Genomic DNA, 22,241 nt, shown 5'->3' on the forward strand with positions numbered 1-22,241 from the left:
TACGTGCCCGTGACCGAAGGATTTCCTGGGATGAGGGCCATTTCTAAAAACAGACTTAAGTTTTTTAGAGCGGTTTTAGGTTCACAGAAAAAGTAGGGAGAAAGTAAAAGAGTTTCCTTACACCCCCTCCTCCCACACATACACTACATCCCCCACTACTGACATACTTCATTAAGTGGGAATCTTATAGTTGATGAACCAACATTAGCACATCATTATCACCCAAAGTCCATAGTCTGATTACGGTTCATTCTTGTGTTGTGCATTTTATGAGTCTTGACAAGTGATGTGTATCTACCATTGTTGTATACAGAGTAGTTTTGCTGCCCTAAAAATCTTCTGTGTTCCTCACCACTATTCTCTGATGGACACTTACCTTTTTACCTTTTTTACCTTTTTACTGTCTCTATGGCTTTGCCTTTCCCAGAATGCCACAGAGTTGGCTTCTTTCACTTAGTAATAAGCATTTAAGTTTCTTTCATGCATTTTCATGGCTTCATAGTTCTCTTTTTAAACATTAATTCTTTCAATTTTTACTTGAAGTATAATATTTGTACTTATTCATAGAGTACAGTATTATAATTTTAGCCATAGTGGTTAATAATCAAATCAGAATAATTAGCATTTTTGTCTTCTCAAATATCATTTTCCTGCATTAGGAATCTTCAAACTCTTCTCCTTTAGTTATTTTGAATGTATAATTAATTGTTGTAGACTATAATTACCCTGCTATGCTACAGGACTTGGAACTACTTTCTCCCTCTAACTGTAGTTCAATATTCATTGTTCACCTTCTCTATCTCCCCCCTTACTTCCTTAGTCTGTAGTAATCTCTAATGTACTTTGTACTCCTATGTGATCAACTCTTTTTAGCTGGTACAAAGGAGAGCTCATGTCTTTTTAGTGTGGAATAATATTTCATTCTCTGGAGGTACCACCGTGTATTTATCCATTCATCCTCTGAAGGACAGCTTAATTGCTTCTGAATTTTGGCAATTATGAATAAAGCTGCTATAAACATCTGTGTACAGGTTTTTGTATGGATATAAGTTTTCAACTCATTAGAGTAAATACCTGGAAGTGTGATTCCTGGATGGTTATGGTAAGAACATATTTAGTTTTATTAGAAATCCTGTCTTCCAAAGTGGCTGTACCATTTTTCATCCTCACCAACAACTAATTAAAATTTCAGAAGCTCCATATTCTTGTAAGCATTTGGTGTTGTCAGTGTTTTCAGTTTTGGCCATTCTAATAGGTGCATAGTGGTATCTCATTATTTTAATTTGCAATTCTCTAGTGATACTTGCTGTATCTTTTTATATATTTAGTTGACATCTGTATATCTTCTTCACTGAGGTATCTATTTAGGTCTTTGCTATGTTAAAATCTGATTTCCTTATTGCTGAGAGAGTTCTTTGTATACTTTTATAAAAGTTTTTATTAAATATGTCTTTCGCTGATATTTTTCTCTTACTCTGTGGTTTGTGTTTCCATACTCTTCATTCTTTCTTTCAAAAATGGAAAGTTTCAATTTTAATAGACTGCCTTTGGTGTCACATCTAAAACATCATTACCACACCCAAGGTAATCTAGATTTTTCTCCTGTGTCATCTAAGCAGTTTTATAGTTTTACATTTAGGTGTATGATCCATTTCAGGTAATTTTTGTGAAGGGCATAAAGTCTGTGTCTAGATTCTTTCTTCCACATGTGTGTGTCCTATTGTTCCAGCACTTTGTTAAAAAGATTATCTTTTTTCTACTATATTGTCTTCACTTTTTTGTCAAATATTAATGCAGGTTAATTTCTGAGCTTTCTATTCTGTTTCATTCATCTACTTGTCTATTCTGTCACTAAATGGCACTGTCTGAAATACTATACTTTGTAGTATGCCCTGAAATTGGGTTATGTCAGTACTCCAACTTTACTCTTTTCAAAAAAATTACATATAATGAAGAAATACAACATAATGTTTACTATACTTATCTTGATATATAGTAATATATGTAACTTTGATTACCAAAGTCAATGAAATTAACATCATCCCATATAATTACTTTTAAAAATATGTGTTGAGTATCTGAAATCTATTCTTTCAGCACATTTCTTTCTACTGTATAATACAATATTATTAATCATAGTCTGTATAATGTACATAAGATGTGTCAGACTTATTCCTACTGCATAATTGCAACTTTGCAACCTTGATCACCCATTCACCACCCCAGTCCTGTTAACCTTTTAAAAAACCATATATTGAGGTAGAACTGAAATATAAAAAACTGTGCATATTTAAATGTACATAACTTGATGAAATTGAAGATAAATATATATCCTTGAAACCATCATCACAATCGATAACATAACCACACACATCACCTTGAAAATTTCCACCTACTCTATCTATTACTGTTGTTATTTGTGAGAAGAATGCTTAACATAAAATCTACCCTGGGCTGGCGATTTAGCTCAGTGGTTCTGCTGCCTGCCTTGCAAGTGCAAGGTCCAGAGTTCGATCCCTGGTACAAAAAAAAAAAAAAATCTACCCACTTAGCGCAAATTAAGTATGCAATACAATATTGCACTGTTTTTTTTTTTTTTTTTTTTTTTGGTACCTGGGATTGAACTCGGGAACTTGCACTTGGGGGTCAGGAGGAGGAACCACTGAGCTAAATCCCGGGCCGGCACTGTCTTTTTATTTTTTTATTAAATTCTTTTATTGGTACATTGTGGGTATACAACACAATTACATTTCTCATTGGGAATTGTACCTTTACATAATGCATCTTGGTTCTTATTTTTTCCCCATTCCTAGCCCTCCCTTCACACCCTCCACCCTTCCCTATTTACAAAGACTTTATTTCCATTTCTCAGCATTTTTTCTTTCCCTTCTTTCCTTTCCCTTGCCCCTCCCACTACCCCTACCCCTTTGGACCTTTTCTTCCTATTTTGCATTATGGATTATTCATTCTAATCATTGGTACATTTTAGGTATACAATATAATGACATTCATCATTGGAAATTTGCACCTTTACATAGTCTCTCTTGGTTCTTATTTTTCACCCTTGCCCAGCCCTCCCTTCAACCCCTCCATTCCTCCCTATTTACAAAGATTTTGTTCCTATTTTTCCATTTTCTCATATTAATCCCATTCCCTTCTAGCCTTTCCCCTAGCCCTCCCACTTCCTTCCCCTTTGCCCCTTTTCTTCCTATTTCACATTACCTATTATACATTTAGTCCTTATTTACACTTTCAGTTTCTCACACCAGAGAAACTATTTGGAATTTATTCATGTGTGTCCTATTTATTTCACTTAAGAGTATTCCCTCAATGTGCATCCACTTAGCTATAAATGTCTCTAATTTCTCATTTTTTATGGCTGAGTCATACTCCATTTTATAAAAAAACCACATTTTCTTTATCCAGTCTCCAGTTGATGGGCATTTGGGCTGTTTCCAAGTTTTAGCTATTATAAACTGTGCTGCTATGAACATAGGTGCACATATATCACTGTGGTATGATTCTTTGAATTCTTTGGGGAAGATCCCCAGCAGTGGAATAGCGGGGTCAAATGGGACTTCCAATCCTAGTTCTTTGAGGTATGTATCTCCATACTGATTTCCACAGTGGTTGCACCAGTCTACACTCCCACCAGCAGTGGAGCAGGGTTCCTCTTTCCCCACAGCCCTGCCAGCATTTGTTATTGGTTGATTTCATGATAGCAGCCATTCTTTCTGGAGTGAAGTGGAATCTCAGTGTTGTTTTCATTTCTGGCACTGTCTTTTAATTGGTTTATTTAGCCTTGTGACGTCTAATGAAATTATTCATGTAATTGGATTACTATCTACCGTATTTGTTACTATTTTCTATTCATTACTTTTGTTCTTTGTTCCTAATTGGTTTTCCACTCTTTTTCTGCCTTTGTGGTTTTAATCGGGCATTTTATAGGGTTCCATTTCCTCTTTTTAGATGTTAATAATGTGCTAAAAATAATTCTTACTTTTTTACTGGTTCCTGAAGAGTTTGCAGTATACATTTACAGCTAATTCAACTCTACTTTCAAATATTACTATACCACTTCTCAAGTAGTGCTATAATCTCAAAATATTCCTATATCTTCCATCTTTTGTATCATTGCTGTCATCCATTTCACTTATACATAAGCTATAGTTACTGGTAACATTTGTTGCTCTTATTATTTTAAGCAACATTTTATCTGTTAGATCAATTAAGAGTAAGAAAAATTACCTTCATTTATTTCTTCAATTTTTGCTTCCCTAGTGTTCTTCCTTTCTTAATGTAACCTGATTTCCTAGCTTACATAATTTCTTCTTTATGAAGAACTCTTTTAATATTTTTTTACAAGGCAGATCTACTGGTAACAGATTCTCTCAATATTTGTTTGATTAAGTCTATTTTTCTTTCACTTTTGAAATAGATACAAGAGATAATTTTGCAGGATACAGAATTCCAGGCTTGTGAGGTTTTTTCTCTCTCAATACTTTAAAATATTTCATTTCACTCTCTCCTTACTTGAGTGATTCCTGAGAAGTTGGATATAGTTATTTTTGATTCTCTGTACGTAAGGAGATTTTGCTTTTGGCTTCATAGGAGTTTTTATTTATCTTTAATTTCCTACAGTTTGAATTTATTATACCTAGGTATTCTTTATTGGGCATTTATCTGGCCTGATGTTCTCTGAGCATCCTGGATCTGTGGTTTGGTGTCTGACATTAATTATGGAGACATTGCAGTCATTGTTACTTCAAATATTGCTTCTGTTCCTTTCTCTTTCTTTTCTTTTAGATATTCTCATTAGAAGTGTTAAAGCATTAGTAGTTGTTCTACAGCTCTTGAATACTCTGTACTGCTTTCAGTTTTTTTCCTTGCTTTTCAGTTCTTAAAGTTTCTGTTGACATATCCTCATGCTCAGATAGTCTTTTCTCAGCTGCCTCTAGTCTGCTAATGAGCCCATGGATGACATTCTTCATTTCAGTCATAGTGGTTTCTGTCTCTAGAATTTATGTTTGGTTCTTAGGATTTCTATCTCTCTGCTCACATTATCTATTTGTTGCTGCATGTTATCTACTTTCTCCATTAAGGCCCTTACTATATCAATCATACTTGTGTTAAGTCTTACTTTAGCAAGTCCAACAGTCCTACCATATTTTACTCTGGTTCTGATGCTTGCTTAGTCTCTTTAGACTGTATTTTTGTTGTTTTGCTTTAATTTTTTTTTTTTTGCCTTTTAGTAAGCCTTTTAATCTTTCTCGATCACTATACCTGATGTGTTTGGTAAAATGAGCCATGGTGAATAAGCATCTGTTCATGTGGTAAGGTGCTGGGGGAGAGGAAGTGCTCTGTAATCATTTGAGTAGGTTGTAGTCTGTGCTTCTAGACTGTGGACTTCATAGTGATTCTCAGTGTTTCTCCCCTTTATGTGGAACAGGACTGTTGAGGGACAGGAGTTGTATATTTCCCCTTCCCCACATGGATGTCCACAGTGGGATGGAGCTTGGTTTTTCCTTCCCCTAGGTAATTTGAGCTCCAATAAAATCCCAGTAGGTTTGGCTCTGGTGAAATACTATAGTTTCTTCTGTGGGCCACCCTTATTAAAAAGGACAGATGCTCCAATGTATTTCAAAGTGACTACTTTCCCCCTTTTTCTGCTGGAACCATGAAGCATCTTCATGCTAGAAATATCTTTCTATGAGAATCTGGTAGGCTTCTGGAGGTAAAAGTGACAGAAGTGTGAATGTTCTTGGAGTTTATAATTCTCAGACTTGATCATACTTCAACCCTAGCAATTTGTTTATTACAGTTCAAGTTTTCCTACCCTGGTACTGGCTCCCACAGAGCTTTCTATTCAGGAGTTTCTGTTCTGGCCAAGTGTGATTATCTTTTTTTTTTACCATTAAGTTTATTGGTACATTTTAGGCATACAATACAGTTACATTCATCATTGGGATCTTGTATCATTACATGAGTATCTTGGTTCTTATTTTTTTGCCCATTCCCTTGCCCTCCCTTCACCCCCTCCACCCTTCCCTATTTGCAAAGACTTTGTTTCCATGTTTTTCCTTTTCTCATATTTTTCTTTTCCCTTTTTTCCTTTCCCCTACCCCTCTCACTTCCCCTGCTCCTTTAGACCTTTACTTCCTATGGCACAATATCAATTATTCATTTTTAAAATTACAATATCAAGATCTGGGAGACATTATCACAGATTTTACAGAATTTAAAAGGATATAGAAAGCATATTTCAGAAATCTGTTTTGAAATAAATTTGACAACTTCTAAGAAGTACCTTGGAAGACAAATTAATGAAACTAACTCTGGAGGAAATATAAAATTTGAATAGCATCTATTAAAGAAAGTATAATCCTAGCTTGAAAACCTACCAATATGACAACAACAGGCTCATATACATTTTAACTGATAAATTATATCAAATATTTAAGGCAGAAAAAAGAAGGAACACTTCTCCCCTCATTTTAGGAACTTAACACTGTGCTAATCCTAAAACTGGATAAAAATAATAGAAGAAAAAAGTATGAACATAGATAGAAATTTGTTTAACAAAACAAACTATTAGAAGTCAGATCTGGCAGTATGTAGAGAGTGGTTTTATTATAGGGATGGCAGTGCTGGTTCAGCATTGGAAGATCCACCCCCAAAAGTCATCATTTTAACAGAGGAAAGGAAAAAGCCATATGACCGGGTCACAAGTTGGAGAAAAAGTATTGGACTAAATTCTATAGCTGTTCATGGTAAAAGCTATCAGGAGACCAGAAGTAGAACAGAACCTTCTCAACAGATTAAAGACATGTACTCCATACTTCCAATGAGAATGCATTATATAAATGGAGAAGATACAATGCTTTCTCCTTAAGGTGGGGAACAAGGGCAGATATGCTTACTCTTTATCTATCCATTAAACTTTGAAACCTAGGCCCAACCAAAATAGTCTGGGAATAAAATGACACAGGATAGGATTGGCAAGGTAGAAGCAAACTCTTTATATGTAGATGAAATGATCATCTAGAGAGAAAATACTAAGAAATCTCTAGGAGCCCCTAGAACTTGTATTTGAATTTAGCAGGATTAGAAAACACAAGGTATATATAAAAATTCAGGTCTGTATATACTTGCTATAAATGAAGAATTGGATATTGAAATTTAAAAGTTATGTAGGAGTACAAGGGACCTAGAAAAGTTAAAAAAAAAAAAGACAAAAAACCAGTGTTGGAAGACGTTTAGTACCTAATTTTAAGAGTTCTTCTAAAGCTACAGTAATCAAGGCAGTGTTGGTGTAAGGAAAGACATATAGATCATTGGAATAAAACAGATAATCTAGAAATAGAACCACACATATATGGTCCACTGAGTTTTGAAAGATTATTTAACATTAGCATTTTATAGAATATAAACTCAATTCAAGAGCCGAGGAAGAGATAGTGTTTTCAGCAAACAGCACTAGAACACCTGGTATCCATATATAAAAAATTAACATCAACCCTTTATTTCCATACATGAAAATAACTTGAAGGGATCTATGAACCTAAATATGAAAGGCTAAAAGTATAAACTTTAAGAAGAAATTATAAGGTAAAATGTTCATGAATTTAGGGTAGGCAAGAACTACCTAGGATACAAAAAACATGATGTATAAAAGAAAAAAATTGATAAATGGATTCCACCAAAATTTAGAACTTTAAATGACATCATTAAAATGAAAAGTAGTCCTTAAACAGACCATATTTCCAATGCATATAACCTATGACCAGAATATATAAAGAACTCTTACAGGTCTTTAATAGACAACCCAATTAAAAATTAGACATAAGAAGATGATAAATAGCCAGTATAGCACAAGGAAAGGTGTGTAACTCTAGAATCAGAAAATTACTAATCAGTACAATAACAAGACTGAACTATACACTCATTAGGGAGATGAAGTTAAAAGTTTTAAAACCTTGTCATGACTTTCTTTTTGTTGGATTCTCCCCCTTTGCATTTAATTTGTCACACCCAATGGATTCATTCTGTTGGGTTTCCTGGGGTTGTGATCCTCATTGTCTTTTCCTAGGGTATTGTCTAAAATTCTTTGGAGTGCCAGTTTGTTATTCATGAAGTTCCTGAGGTGCTTTTTATCATGAAAGTATCTTACTTCTCCATCAATTTTTTAAAATTAATTTTATTGGTACATTTTATTGGTACACTTTAGGTATACAATTCATTTACATTTATCATTGGATGCTTGTACTTGTACATGATATATCTTGGTTCTTATTTTTTTCCCCATTACCTGTGTGGCCTTCACCCCCTCCACCCTTCATAGATTTCATTTCCATTTTTTTTCTTTTCTCATAGTTTTTCCTTTCCCTCTTTTCCTTTCCCCTTCCCCTCCCTTCACTCCTTTGTCATTGGACATTTTTTCCTATTTCAAATTATCAAATATTCATTTTAATCATTTTAACTCTTGTTTACACTATCAGTTTCTCACACTAGTGAAACTATTCGGTATTTACACATGTGTGTCCTATTTATTTCACTTAAGAGTATGGCCTCAATATGCATCCATTTAGCTATAAATGACTCTAGTTTTTCGTTCTTTATGGCTGAGTAGTACTTCATTTTATAAAAAAAACACATTTTCTTTATCCAGTTTCCAGTTGATGGGCACTTGGGCTGCTTCCAAGCTTTAGCTATTACAAACTGTGCCGCTGTGAACATGGGTGCACATATATCTCTGTGGTATGATTCTTTTAATTCTTTTGGGAAGATACCCAGCAGGGGAATAGCTGAGTCACATGGGACCTCTAGTCCTAGTTTGTTGAGGTATCTCCATACTGATTTCCACAGTGATTGCACCAGTCTACACTCCCACCAACAATAGAGAAGGGTTCCTTTCTCCCCACAACCCCACCAGCATTTATTATTTGTTGATTTCTTGATAGCAGCCATTCTTTCTGGGGTGAGGTGGAATCTCAGTGTTATTTTCATCTGCATCTCTTGAATGACGAGTGATGTTGACCATTTTTTCATATATTTGTTTGCTGCTTTTAGTTCTTTGTCTGAGAAATGTCTATTCATTTCAGATGCCCATTTTTGAATTGGGTCTATGAATTTGAGGGGTCTGATTTTTTTCAATTCTTTATATATTCTAGATAGTAGTCCTTTGTCTGAGGTGCAGCTGCTAAAATTTTTTTCCCATATTGTAGGTTGTCTGTTAGCTCTGTTGGTGGTTTCTTTTGCAGTGCAGAAGCTTTTTAATAAGATGAGACCCCAGTTGTTGATTCTTCATGCTAGTTCCCATGTTGCTGAGGGTTTGTTCATAAAGTCTTCTCCTATGCCAATGTCTTCAAGAGTTCTACCTAACTTATTTTCCGGCAAGTTTAGTGTTTCTGTCTTAATATTTAGATCTTTAATCCATTTAGATCTTAGTTTAGTGCATGGTGATAGGTATGGGCCTAGTTTCAATCTTTGGCAGGTTGAAATCCAGTTTTTCCAACACCATTTATTAAATAGGCTATCTTTCCTCCAGTGAGGGTGTTTGGCTCCTTTGTCGAAGATGAGATGGCTGAGTGTGTCTGGTGTTGTTTCTGCATCTTCTAATCTGTTCCACTGGTCCTCAGGTCTGTTTCCTTGCCAGTCCCATGCTGTTTTTATCACAGTAGCTTTGTAGTAGAGTTGCAGGTTGGGGATTGTGATACCCCCCGCCATGTCTCTGTTACCTAGAATTGCTTTTGCTCTTCTGGGTCTCTTCTTGCTCCAAATGAATTTTTGGATTGTTTTCTCAAGGTCCATGAAGTATGCTGCTGGGATCTCAATTGGAATTGCATTAAATCTATGTAGCAGTTTTGGAAGTATGTCCATTTTCACTATATTAATCCTTCCTACCCAGGAGCAGGGGATGTCTGTCCATTTTCTGATATCATCTCCAATCTCTTTTCAGAGTGCCACAGTTTTCAGAGAAGAGGTCTTTGATTTCTTTCGTTAAGTTGATTCCTAGGTATTTCAGTTTTTTGGATGCTATTTTGAAAGGAATTATTTGTCTTGTTTCTTTCTCAGCCTGTCATTTGTGTAGAGGAAAGCTATTGATTTTTGTGTGTTGACCTTGTAACCAGCTACTTGACTGAATTTGGTTATTAAGTCTTGAAGACTTTTGGTAGAGTTCTTGGGATCTTCTATATAAAGTATCATGTCATCTGCAAATAATGACATTTTGACTTCTTCATTTCCTATCTTTATTCCTTTTATTTCTTTCTCTTGTCTAATTGCCATGGATAATGTTTCCAGAACTAGATTGAACAAGAGTGGTGATCGTGGACATCCTTGTCTTGTTCCTGATTTGAGTGTGAAGGATTTCAGTTTTTGACCCTTTAGTATGATATTGGCTGTTGATTTTTCATAGATGGCTTCTATCAATTTGAGGTAAAGACCATCTATTCCAATTTTTTGTAGGATTTTTATCCTAAATGCATGTTGGATTTTGTCAAATGCTTTTTCTGCATCTATGGAGATAATCATATGGTTTTTGTCCTTGGTTCTATTTATATAGTGTATTACATTGATTGATTTGAGTACATTGAACCATCCCTGCATCACTGGGATGAATCCCACTTGATCAGAGTGTATGATTTTCTTGATGATCTTCTGCATTCTGTTTGCCAGTATCTTATTAAGGATTTTTGCGTCTATGTTCATTAGTGAGATTGGCCTATAGTTCTCCTTTTCGGTTGGGTCTTTCTCTGCTTTGGGGATCAAGGTGATGCTTGCTTCCAGGAATGAATTTGGGAGTATTGCTTCCCTTTCAATTTCATTGAAGAGTTTAAACAGTAGTGGCAGCAGTTCCTCTCTAAATGTCTTGTAGAACTCAGCAGTGAAGCCATCAGGGCCCGGGCTTTTCTTAGTTGATAAGTTTTTAATTACATTTTCAATTTCATTGGTTGATATTGGGTTGTTTATAATCTTTAGGTCTTCTTCGTTCAACTTTGGTAATTCATATGTATCTAGGAATCTGTCCATTTCTTCTGTGTTGTCCATCTTATTGGTGTATAGGTTCTGGAAGTAGGTATTGATGATCCTCTGGATTTCTGCTGGGTCTGTTGTAATTTCACCCTTTTCATTCCTAATTGTATGGATTTGGGCCTTTTCTTTCCTTTTTCTGATAAGGTTGTCTAAGGGTTTGTCAATTTTGTTGATTCTTTCGAAGAACCAACTCTTGGCTTCATTGATTTTTTTATATCATTCTCTTAGTCTCCATTGCGTTGATTTCTCCTCTGTTCTTTATAATTTCCTCCCTTGTATGAGCTTTGGGGTTGTCCTGCTCTTCTTTTTCTAGAAGCTTGGGGTTCAACATCAGGTTGTTTTATTGGGCTCATTCTATTTTCCTACTATGAGTATTCACTGCTATGAATTTCCCTCGTAAGACTGCTTTCATTGTGTCCCATAGATTCTGATATGTTCTATTGTCATTGTCATTTAATTGAAGGAACTGTCTGATTTCTTCTTTAATTTCCTCTGTGACCCATTGTTTATTCAGAAGTGTGTTGATCAATTTCCATGTGTTTATGAAACTTTTTGAGTTTCTTTTGCTATGGATCTCCAATATCATCGCACTATGGTCTGATAATATACAGGGGATAACTTCAATTCCTTTGCACTTACTTAAACATGTTCTATGAGCCAGTATGTGGTCTATTTTTGAGAATGACCCATGTGCAGCTGAGAAGAATGTGTATTCTGATTTTGTGGGGTGGAAGACTCTGTAAACATCTGTTAAGTTCATTTGTTCAAGAGTTCGATTGAGTTCTAGTATTTCATTCTTCATTTTTTGTCCAGTTGATCTATCTATTTGTGACAGTGGGGTGTTGCAGTACCCCACTACAATTGTATTAGTGCATAGATGACTTTTCATGTCCATTAATATTTGTTTTATATAGTTGGGCACACTAGTGTTTGGTGCATAGATATTTATGATTGTCATCTCTTCCTCTTGGATTCTTCCCTTTACAAGGATGTGGTGTCCTTCTTTGTCTCTCTTAATCAGTGTTGGTTTGAAATCTACTTGATCTACAAAGAGGATAGCTACTCCTGCTTTTTTTCAGGTTCCTGTCGCATGGAGTATTGTTTTCCACCCTTTAACTTTCAGTCTATGAGTTTCCTTTTGAATGAAATGTGTTTCTTGTATGCGGCATATTGTTGGATTTTGCTTCTTGACCCATTCTGCCAGTCTATTTCTTTTGATTGGTGAATTGAGACCATTAACATTGATGGTTATAACTGAAACGTATTGACTTATCATTGCCATGACTTTTTCTTTTTGTTGGGTTCTCTCCCTTTACATTTAATTTCTCGTCGTTCCTGATGGGTTCATTCTGCTTTGCTTCCTGGGGTTGTGATCCTCAATGTATGTTCCTAGGATATTGTGTAAAATTCTTTGCTGTGCTGGTTTGGTATTCACGAAGTTCCTAAGGTGCTCTTTGTCATGAAAGTATCTTATTTCTCCATCGTGTTTGAAAGATAGTTTTGCAGGGTACATCAATCTGGGTTGGAGGCTGTTTTCTTCTAGAGCTTAGAATACGTCACTCCAAGCTCTTCTTGCCTTGATGGTTTGTGTTGAGAAGTCTGCTGTGATTCTGATGGGCTTCCCTTTGTATGTGATTTGTTTCTTTTCTCTAACTGCTTGTAGAACTTTGTTCTTCTGTTGTGTTTCTGGAATCTTAACAATTATATGCCTATGTGTAGATTTTTTTTTTTTGATCAAGGCTATTTGGAGTCCTATATGCCTCACTTATCTGTATGTCAAGATCTTTTCCCCTGCTTGGGAAGTTTTCTGCCATTATTTCTATGAAGAGATTTTTTTTTATGTCATCTCCACCCTCTCCTGTTTCTTCATTGACTCCAATCAGTCTTATGTTATTCTTCTTTGCATCATCTAGCAGCGGCTGGATTGATTTCTCATGTTCCCCTATAATTTTGCAGCAATTTTTCTTTTCCTGGTCACTAATTGCAATCTTATCTTCTATATCTGAAATTCTGTCCTCACATTGGCTTATTCTGCTGTGTAGACTTTCAATGGAGTTTTTCATGTCCTGGTAATCTATTTGCATCTGTTTTTTGGATTCCATTTGTTTCCTATGTTGGGATTCTATCATGTTCCTCAGCTCCTCTCTAGATTTATTAATCATGTCTTGCACTAGGAGCACAATTTCTCCTGTTATCTGAGAAATTATTTCTGATTTCATTTTTTCCAGATCCCCTTTGGTTGCCAGTTCAATGGGTCCAGGTGGTTGAGTATCAGAGTGTTCCATCTCACTTCCCTTTGGGGCTGCTGTAGGTGATCTGGAAGTCTGGTTTTGAGACTTATTTACATGTTTTCTCATTTTGACCGGTGGGGGGGCTGTTGGCACCTGCACGGATTACCTCCTCTGAGCTAGGTGAGGTGGGACAGGGGCCAGGAGCAGTATTAGGTATGGTGGCCCAAAAGCCCTTTCCTGTGAGCTGGGAGCATCGGGAGTGATTGTGGCCAGGAAGCCCCTCCCTCTGGTCTAGGAGCAGTGGGATGGTGGCTCAGAAGCCCCTACCTCTGGGCCGAGAGCATTGGGAGGGATGGTGGCCCGGAAACTCCTTCCTCTGGTCCAGGAATGGTGGGACAGAAGGTGGCCCAAAAGCCCTTTCTTCTGGGCTGGGAGCAGTGGGAGGGATGGTGGCTGGGAAGCCCCTTCCTCTGGACCAGGTGCAGTGGGCCAGCGGCTCAGAAGCCCCTACCTCTGGGCCGGGAGCAGCGGGACTCTGTACCATGGTCTAGTGGTCCAGTGTCTTTGTAGTGTGGAACCAGGTGGCTGCACAGAGGAGCGGGGGGGCTCCAGTGGATTGTTGCTGGAGTGCAGGCTGATTGGGCCTGTTCTGCATGACTTGGGACCTCTGTAGGGTGTCCACAGACCTGCCTGTCTGCAGCGGGCTGATTTGGTGTCTGCTTTGAATTTTTCTAGAACCTCATTCATCTGTTTTGTTATTTCCTGTGCTATCAGTTCAGGGTATCCAGGTGGTTGGTTATGGGTCTTTTCCATCTCATTTCCCCCAGGATTTACCCTTGGTGGGGTGGAAGTCTGAATTTGTGCCTTGCTTAAATGTCTTCTCATTTTTGTTTTTGGTACTGTCCTTGGTTTAACTCCTGGGTTCATAGTTTGAAATTGCTTATTGTAGGTATCTTTGTTGCTTGTAATTAGAACCCTTATGGAATGATTGCTTCTCAGAGATGTCTTCCAGATATAGGTGGTCTTTAAGTTTTGAGTCTCTAATGACTCTAGGCCTATCTCATTTTCCTTATACTAGGAAGGTTCATTGACTAGATCAATACCACCAACACCTTAGCCCAAGTGATACAATCAGCAACACCACTGCATCAAGTACATCTTTGAAAATGACATTTTGTGGTAGTTATTAATCCATCACCTTTAGCTGTGTGAATTAAATCAAGATCAAGGACTAACCCAACATATAGTGAATAAACTCTTTAATATAACAACTTTACCCTTTGGGATGGGGAGTTACAAGGGGTTGGGGAGGGAGGGATAGATGGGAAGAAGGATAGGGGAAGGTTAGCAGTGTGGTCAGAGGACACAGGTGAGAAGGAAAAAGAATATACTAGGAAAATAAAGAAGAACTCCAAATGAGGACAAAAACAAGGACAAAAAGGGAAGATGAACAATGTGGGAGATCAAGAGAGTGAGTGTAGGAGAGAGAGAGAAAGGAAAAAGAAAGAAGAAAAGAAAAGCAAAAAGGAGAGAAAAACAAATATTTGCACAGAGTAGGGAAAAAAGTTAAAGATAAGAGGAGCAAAAGAAAAGAAAAAAGAAAAAACCCAAAATAATAAAACTAAGTTTGGGAATAAAAAATAACCATGAAGATGAAGGGCCTCTTTCAGGGTATGTCTCTGCTGTCACAATAGACAATGTGGGTTGCAGTGTGCAGATATAAGTCAATGAGTCTCAGCAAGCTAGTTGCAGACCCATGAGATTCAGGCAGATTTCTGGCTGCAAGTCTCAAATTGAGCTCCCTGTCCTCCTGTAGGGTTGAACTCTGCAGAGTTGTATTGCAGGTTCCAGCTGCCCTTCCCCTGAAGATAGTCCCCAACCTGATGAGAGGGAAGATGACTCCAACTTACCCAGTACAGTGGTCTGGTGGTCTGGTGTCCTCTGCATCTTTGTGGTGTGGAACCAGGTGGCTGTAAGGAGGAGTGTGTGGGGGTGTCCAGTGGATTGCTGCCAGGATGCAGGCTGATTCAGTGCATTCCACATGACTTGTGATGTTGCTACAGCGTCCACAGACCTGCCTGTCTTCACCGGGCTGGTTTGGTGCATTCTGTGTGACTCGTGATGTTGCTACGGCATCCCTCTCCATCAATTTTGAAAGATGGTTTTGCAGGGTACATCAACCTGGGTTGGAGGCTCTTTTCCTTTAGGGCTTGAAATGCATCACTCCAAGCTCATCTTGCCTTGAGGGTTTGTGTTGAGAAGTCTTCTGTGATTCTGATGGGCTTTCCTTTGTATGTGATTTGTTTTTTTCTCTCACTGCTTGTAGAATTTTGTTCTTCTGTTGGATTTCTGGAATCCTAACTATTATATGCCTATGTGTAGATTTTTTTTGATCAAGGCTAGCTGGAGTCCTATATGCCTCACTTATCTGTATGTCAAGTTCTTTTCCCCTCCTTGGGAAGTTTTCTGCCATCATTTCTGTGAAGTTTTTTTTATGTCATCTCCACCCTCTCCTGTTTCTTCATTGACTCCGATCAGTCTTATATTATTCTTCTTTGCATCGTCTAGCACCTGCTGGATTGATTTCTCATGTTCCCTTACAATTTTAAAGCAATTTTTCTTTTTCTGGTCACTAATTGCAATCTTATCTTCTATATCTGAAATTTTATCCTTACATTGGTTCATTCTGCTGCACAGACTTTCGATGGAGTTTTTAATCTCCTGGAAATCTGTTTGCATCTGTTTTATGGATTCCATTTGTTTCCTATGTTGGGATTCCATCATGTTCCTCAGATCCTCTATTTTTTTATCTGTGTCCTCTCTAGGTTTATTAATTATGTCTTGCACTATGAGCACAATCTTTGCTGTTATCTGAGTGATTATTTCTGATTTCATTTTTCCCAGATCCTCTTTTGTTGCCAGTTCCAAGAGTTCAGGTAGTTGAGTATCAGATTGTTCCATCTCATTTCCCTTTGGGGTTGCTGGAGGTGATCTGGAAGTCTGTTTTTGAGGCTTGTTTTTGTCTCTTCTCATTTCCAAGGTGGGGGTGTGTGCTTCTGGTGCCCATGTGGCTCACCTTCTCTGCCATAGGAGCATGGGATGGCGGTGGGGGAGCTTCCTTCTGTGTGCTGGGACCAGCTTACCTTCTCTGCCCTAGGAGTGTGGGATGGCAGCATGGGAGCTTCCTTCCAGGTGCTGGGACCGGCTCACCTTCTCTGCCCTAGGAGCATGGCATCAAAGTGTGATTTTCTATATTTGACAATCTGTGTCTCTGGTTCTGGGGCACTGGTTTGCCCTGTGGCCTTACTTCTCTGACAGATCTAAGAAGGGTTGGCCTTTTCCATTTGTTCAGCTTTTTACTAGGACAGAGTGATAACTTCCAAACTCATTATGTGATGAACTAGAAACTGAAAGTGAGATAAGGGGCTTGTCATGCATAGTAAATGGGTACAGTTCTAGGAAAATCAGGATGGTTGGCCACCCTAATGAGGAGTAAGAAACCAAGACTCTTGACTTGATCTGGGTGAATGCTCTTGGGCAGGGCCTTTGATGTCTTGGAATTTCTGTTCATCTTTTGTGAAATGAAAGAGTTGACTTTGGACTTCTTTCTAGTTACTTCTAGTTTCATGAAAGCTGATTTTCTTTAGTATTAAAGCAAAGGATTTCTGGACTTGCACTAATAAAATCTAGCTAGGGGATAAAACCTAAATTTTCCTGGTAAACATATTTTGCCTTGACTTGGAATAATCTTGGTTTGGAAAGCATACTTAGTGACCTTTTGTTCTCAGAGAAAGGGCCTCCTTGCTGCTTTCATCCATTAGGACATTGGTCAGAAACCAGGGAGTTTTCTTCCTTTGACATCACATATTTGAAAACAGAATAAGCCTTGTTAAGGATGGATTTAGGCTCTTCTGTCTCCTTTGACTGAACCAAAAGGACTGCAAGTAGCAGTAGGAGTGAGGTGGGGATGGAGTGCTAGGTCTGGCCCAGCCTCAGAGCATAGTACATGAGTCTCCTCGATTGGTCTCTGGTTTATTCCTTTCTGAAACATTCAGTCCCTGTTCTTCCAGTTATTTCATGGTTTCTGATTTGCCTAGAAACATAATCAGAAACATTAAGTGCATCATTATCTTCCAAAGTCTACAGCAGAGAAATAGCTAAGGCAATTTTTTTAAATGAAATTGTAATGTGCCCGCTTGAACACAAAACCTAATTTCCTGAAGTCTAACTCTAGTTTGAAGAATTGCCTGGCGCTTTTTTTTTTAAAACTTGAATTTTGCTGTCAGAGAAACTGCCAATACTTATTGCCCATGTTGTTATTTTTCTGTATATATTTTAATCTCAACTCGAGTATAAAAGGCTCTCTCTTGCCTTTTCTTCCAAGAGTTGAGTATCAACTGCATGACCAGATTGTACAATTTTGCATGGGCTTCTAGTTTCACAAGGAAGTGGAACACACTGCTATCTCATTGTCTCTTGCAAATGACAGATTTTCCTAGTGGCATATAGACATAGGGTGAGGTCAAACAATTCTAAAATGTAAACAGGGTCTTAAAAGGTCTCCTGCTCCAACTATTTGCCACTGGCAGGATGATATTCACACCATCCCACATAGAAAAGAAGGTGTCACAATGTCCCTTGGGAATAATTTCTTTCTCAAGAAAGTTTTGTGGAAGGTTAATTTCAAGCCAAGTCAGTCAACAACTACAGAAGACAACATTATATAACAGATACAGCATTAAGTGCTGGGGATATAGCAGAAAGTGAAGTAGGTGAATAAATAAAAATCAGTGATACATGCTCTCAAGAAAATGGAACAGGGATATAAACTAGAGATGCCTAGGACTAGAGTGAGCTTGATACAGCTTGAAAGGGAATGGGCAAGGAAGGATGGTTTGTATGTGGTGATATTTAAGACTATAATAATTTACATGCTATCCTGTAGACAACTGGAAACTAGTAAGGAAATCCCAAATGAGTAACCACAGTGTAATACAGTCAATAGTCCATTACCACTTGTAGGTAAGCATCAATACCTTACTTTTCTGTAAGTGACAGTGAGGCAGTTATTATTTCCATTTTACACACAGGAATGCTGGGATACAGAAGCCACTAGAGACCTTGTGCCTGAGACCTACTGCTCTTTATTCCTTTTTGATGAAATTTCTTTTCCTTTGTGCATTCCTTTCCTTTGCCCAAGGCTATACAGGTTGATCAAGGAACTAGCTCTTTCATAAATGTTGGCTGTTTGAACTTGAATAGATTCCTTTGGGACCATTTCCTATCTGTAGATGGATAAGGTCCCCTTTAGGAGTCTTACAGATTTCAGATATTTTGAGTTTGGAACTCATCTTACATTTCATTTTAGGTCCATGAGAAGGAGGATGTGTACTGGGGCCTTTGGGCTTCTTTCATGAGTTTCTTCTCCAGTTGAGGGATGGTGAAACAAGAGGCCATTCTCCTGGAGGGAGAGTCACAGAACACACTGTGCTATTGCTGAGGTTCTGCCATCTTACTTTGGGGTGTGCAGCCTTTTTGGAAACCCTACATTCCATCACATCCTTGTAATAAATGAATGGCCACATGTATATCTCCCTCCTTATCATTTTTCTTGTTATACTAAGCTTAACATGGACATTTTAGGATGTTTATTACAAAGTGATGAGCAAACAAAACAAAACAAAAACCCACAAAAACTTTGTCCTTTTTTCACAAAAAGTAGGTCAAACCTATCAAGTCTGCTATCCTGTTATTTAATCTTCAGATATTAACTCCCATCTATTCTGCAACCTCCCCTGGGGAGCTTTCAATGAGAAAGGATGTTTTATAGACTGAAATGTGTGTTTCATGATCTCTGCTTCATTAAATTGGAATAGAACCAGTCATTTGTTAGTCTAATAGACACTCGAACAATACACCACATATTAGCACTCTGTTGTAGTTTCTCTTTGTGATACCTGAATAGTCTGAAGGAAGCCAAGGCTCTGATACCCTCCTCAGCCTTTCCCACCCAGGTACACTGGAGGCTTCTGGGACTGTCCCCAGATTCTTTTTCCTTTGCTCATCCTGATGCTTCAGGTGATGGAGGGATGAAAATATATTTGTGAATATGTATATGTACTTATTTTAAATAGTGATCGAATATCTGTAACAAAATTTATCATTTTAACCATTTTAAGTGTGCAGTGCAGTCTCATTAAGTATGCTCACATTCTTGTGCAACAACCACCACATCAATCTCCACAGCTTGTTTCATCTTCCTAAAATGAAACTATGAAGCCATTAAACAACGCCACTACCCCTTCACCCCCCACCCAGGCGACCTCCATTCTACTTTCTGTGTTTGCAAATTTGACTACTGGAGTTACCTCACATAAGTGGAGTCATACAAGAGTTGTCTTTTTGTGCCTATCTTGCTTCACTTAGCAACTGTTCAAGGTTCATCAATGTTGTCACATATGTTAGTTTCCTTCCTTTTTAAGGCTGAGTAATAGCTTATTCTATGTACAAAGTGTGATTAAAATATATGATGAATGTTTAAATTAAAAAATTATTATAGTAAAGGCACATCATCATTAATCCTCAAAATACCCTGCCTAGCTTCAAAACATGTATCTAATCATTCTTGTCATTTTCTGAAGCAGCTCTGGAAGTCCTCTAGCGAGTGTCTTCAGTTGCACTGTCATGGCTGTCTCTATGTCCTGAATTGAGCCGAAACTTTTGTGGCAAATTTTGTCAAACTAAAATATTATAAGGGCTGGGGATTTAGCTCAGTGGTTCTGCTGCCTGCCTTGCAAGCACAAAGTCTCAAGTTCAATCCCTGGTACCAAAAAAATAAAAAAAAAAGAAAGTAATTTCGGTCCAGTGATTTAGCTCAGTGGTTCCACTGCCTGCCCTGCAACCACAAGGACCTGAGTTCGAACCCCAGTACCAAAAAAATAAATAAAAAAAAATATTATAGTACGTCTTCATCTTATTCATTGGGTCTGACACTGTGCAACTTCTGGCTTCTTCCTCCAGTCAAAATGACCATGAAAGGTAAATATTTTAAATCAATTCAGGACATTGAGGCAGCTGGGACAGTGAAACTGAGGACAAAAAAGAGGATTTCTAGACCTGTTTCAAAATGATGGAATAAGTATGTTCGAAGCAAGGCAAAGTGTTTCCAGCGAGTTAATGGCAATATGTCTTTTACTGTAATAATTTAAAAAATTTAAATATTCAATGTATCTTTTTATCATACTTCATATATGCCATATCTTGTTTATCCATTCATCTATCAATAAACATTTGAGTTCTTTCCATTTGGGGGTTATTGTGAATAATGCTGCTATGAATGTGAATATAAAAATATTTGTTTGAGTCCATGTTTTCAATTCTTTGGGGTATATACCTAGAAGTAGAAATGCTGGATCATATGGTAGTTCTATTTTAAATTTTTTGATGAATTGCTGTACTATTTTCCCTAGTAGCTGTACCATTTTACTGAATGTATCCATAGTTATTTTTATCTCTTACATTTTAGTGATATATAATTCATTATGTATTCAAATATTTTACAGAATGTTTTTTATTCTTTGTATGTTTTCTTTTGATCCTAGCCAGTAGATCTTCACTGGGAGTCATTCTTGACTCATCTCATTCCTCCATATCCAATATCCAAACAATGAGAAAATGTCAACTCTGTCTTAGAAATATATCCAGAATCCTAACAGTTTTTAACAGTTCTACTTGCCTGTCTTGCTTGTCTGTTCTCCCCACAGCATCCAGAAAAATCTTTCTACAACCTATCAGCTCATGTCATTCCTCTGGTGGAAACTTCCTTCGGCTTTTTCCATTCGTGAAATCTGAAGGCCTTGCCTTGGCTGTGAAGTCCTTTGGCATCTCACCTGTCCTCCTGACCTCACTTCAGGTCATTCCCCTCCTTTGCCCCTGGGCACACTAGAGTTCTGCTCTTCAGGTGAGTCCTTGCTTAGCACCTTCCCACTGAATGTTTCTCCTCCTTGAACAACCCTACTTCCACCCCTGCCCTCCAATCCCAGCCACATGGCCTTAGCCCTGCTTTCCTTACTTAGCTGAAATCTGACCTTCACCGAAACAACTACCCAGATGACCCTGTTTAAGCATTTAAACTCCCTCCCTCCTCACCTACTACCCTACCTCTTGCCTTGCTCTGTTTTCCTCACTGTTCTTATCTCCACTAGCCATATTTGTCTGTCCCCTATCATAGAAGGTAGGTTCTATGAGAAACAGAACCTTGTGAATATTGTCAACTCTGCATCCCAAAACCTTGAAAAAGGGCCTGGCACATACAAACATTCCTACATTATTGTTAGATGCATGTTCATCCCTGAATTTTCACCCAGTAGTTATAAGCTCTTAAAAGGGAAGGCCCTCAAATTAAATTTTATAGCTTCCAAAATGGGATCCAGTTTAATTGGTTTGGGGAGTTTACTTATCATGAACATCATTTTCCTCATCCAAACAATAAGGATAAATAATAACATCTACCTTGAAAGTTACAGTTGAAGGTTGACTGAACTAATCCATATGATTTGCTAATCACTATATTTGCAGAGTAAGTGATCAAAAAAGTTGTTTTATTATAATAATGTTGCTGTTCCTTTGATTTCTGTTGTTTTTCTTTTTCCTTGGTCTTGCTTCATATATACAATAGGAATTGTTAAGAATCTGTTTTTAGTATGATTTCCACCTTAGTGATTTAGTGAAATCAACCCCAGGTGGGTGAGTCCAGGTGTTTTTCTCTTCATAGTAGAGTGAACCCTTGACTTATCAACTCAATTCATTTGTGAGAACTGGTTGTAACTCAAGTTGGTCATTGAAGGCTCAGGCTCCTCTACACAGCCTTCAAAGTCTTTCTCCTGTATACAGGCAGATCTCAGTGTCCTTAGAGAGACATTGGCCCAAGATTTCTCAATTAACCCCACACAGGAAAGGATGTTGTAATGTTCCTTC

The sequence above is a fragment of the Heterocephalus glaber genome, unplaced genomic scaffold (genome assembly GCF_053883595.1).
Source record: "Heterocephalus glaber isolate CG9 unplaced genomic scaffold, H.glaber_assembly_v1.0 deba00001606, whole genome shotgun sequence".
Classification (NCBI taxonomy): Eukaryota; Metazoa; Chordata; class Mammalia; order Rodentia; family Bathyergidae; genus Heterocephalus; species Heterocephalus glaber.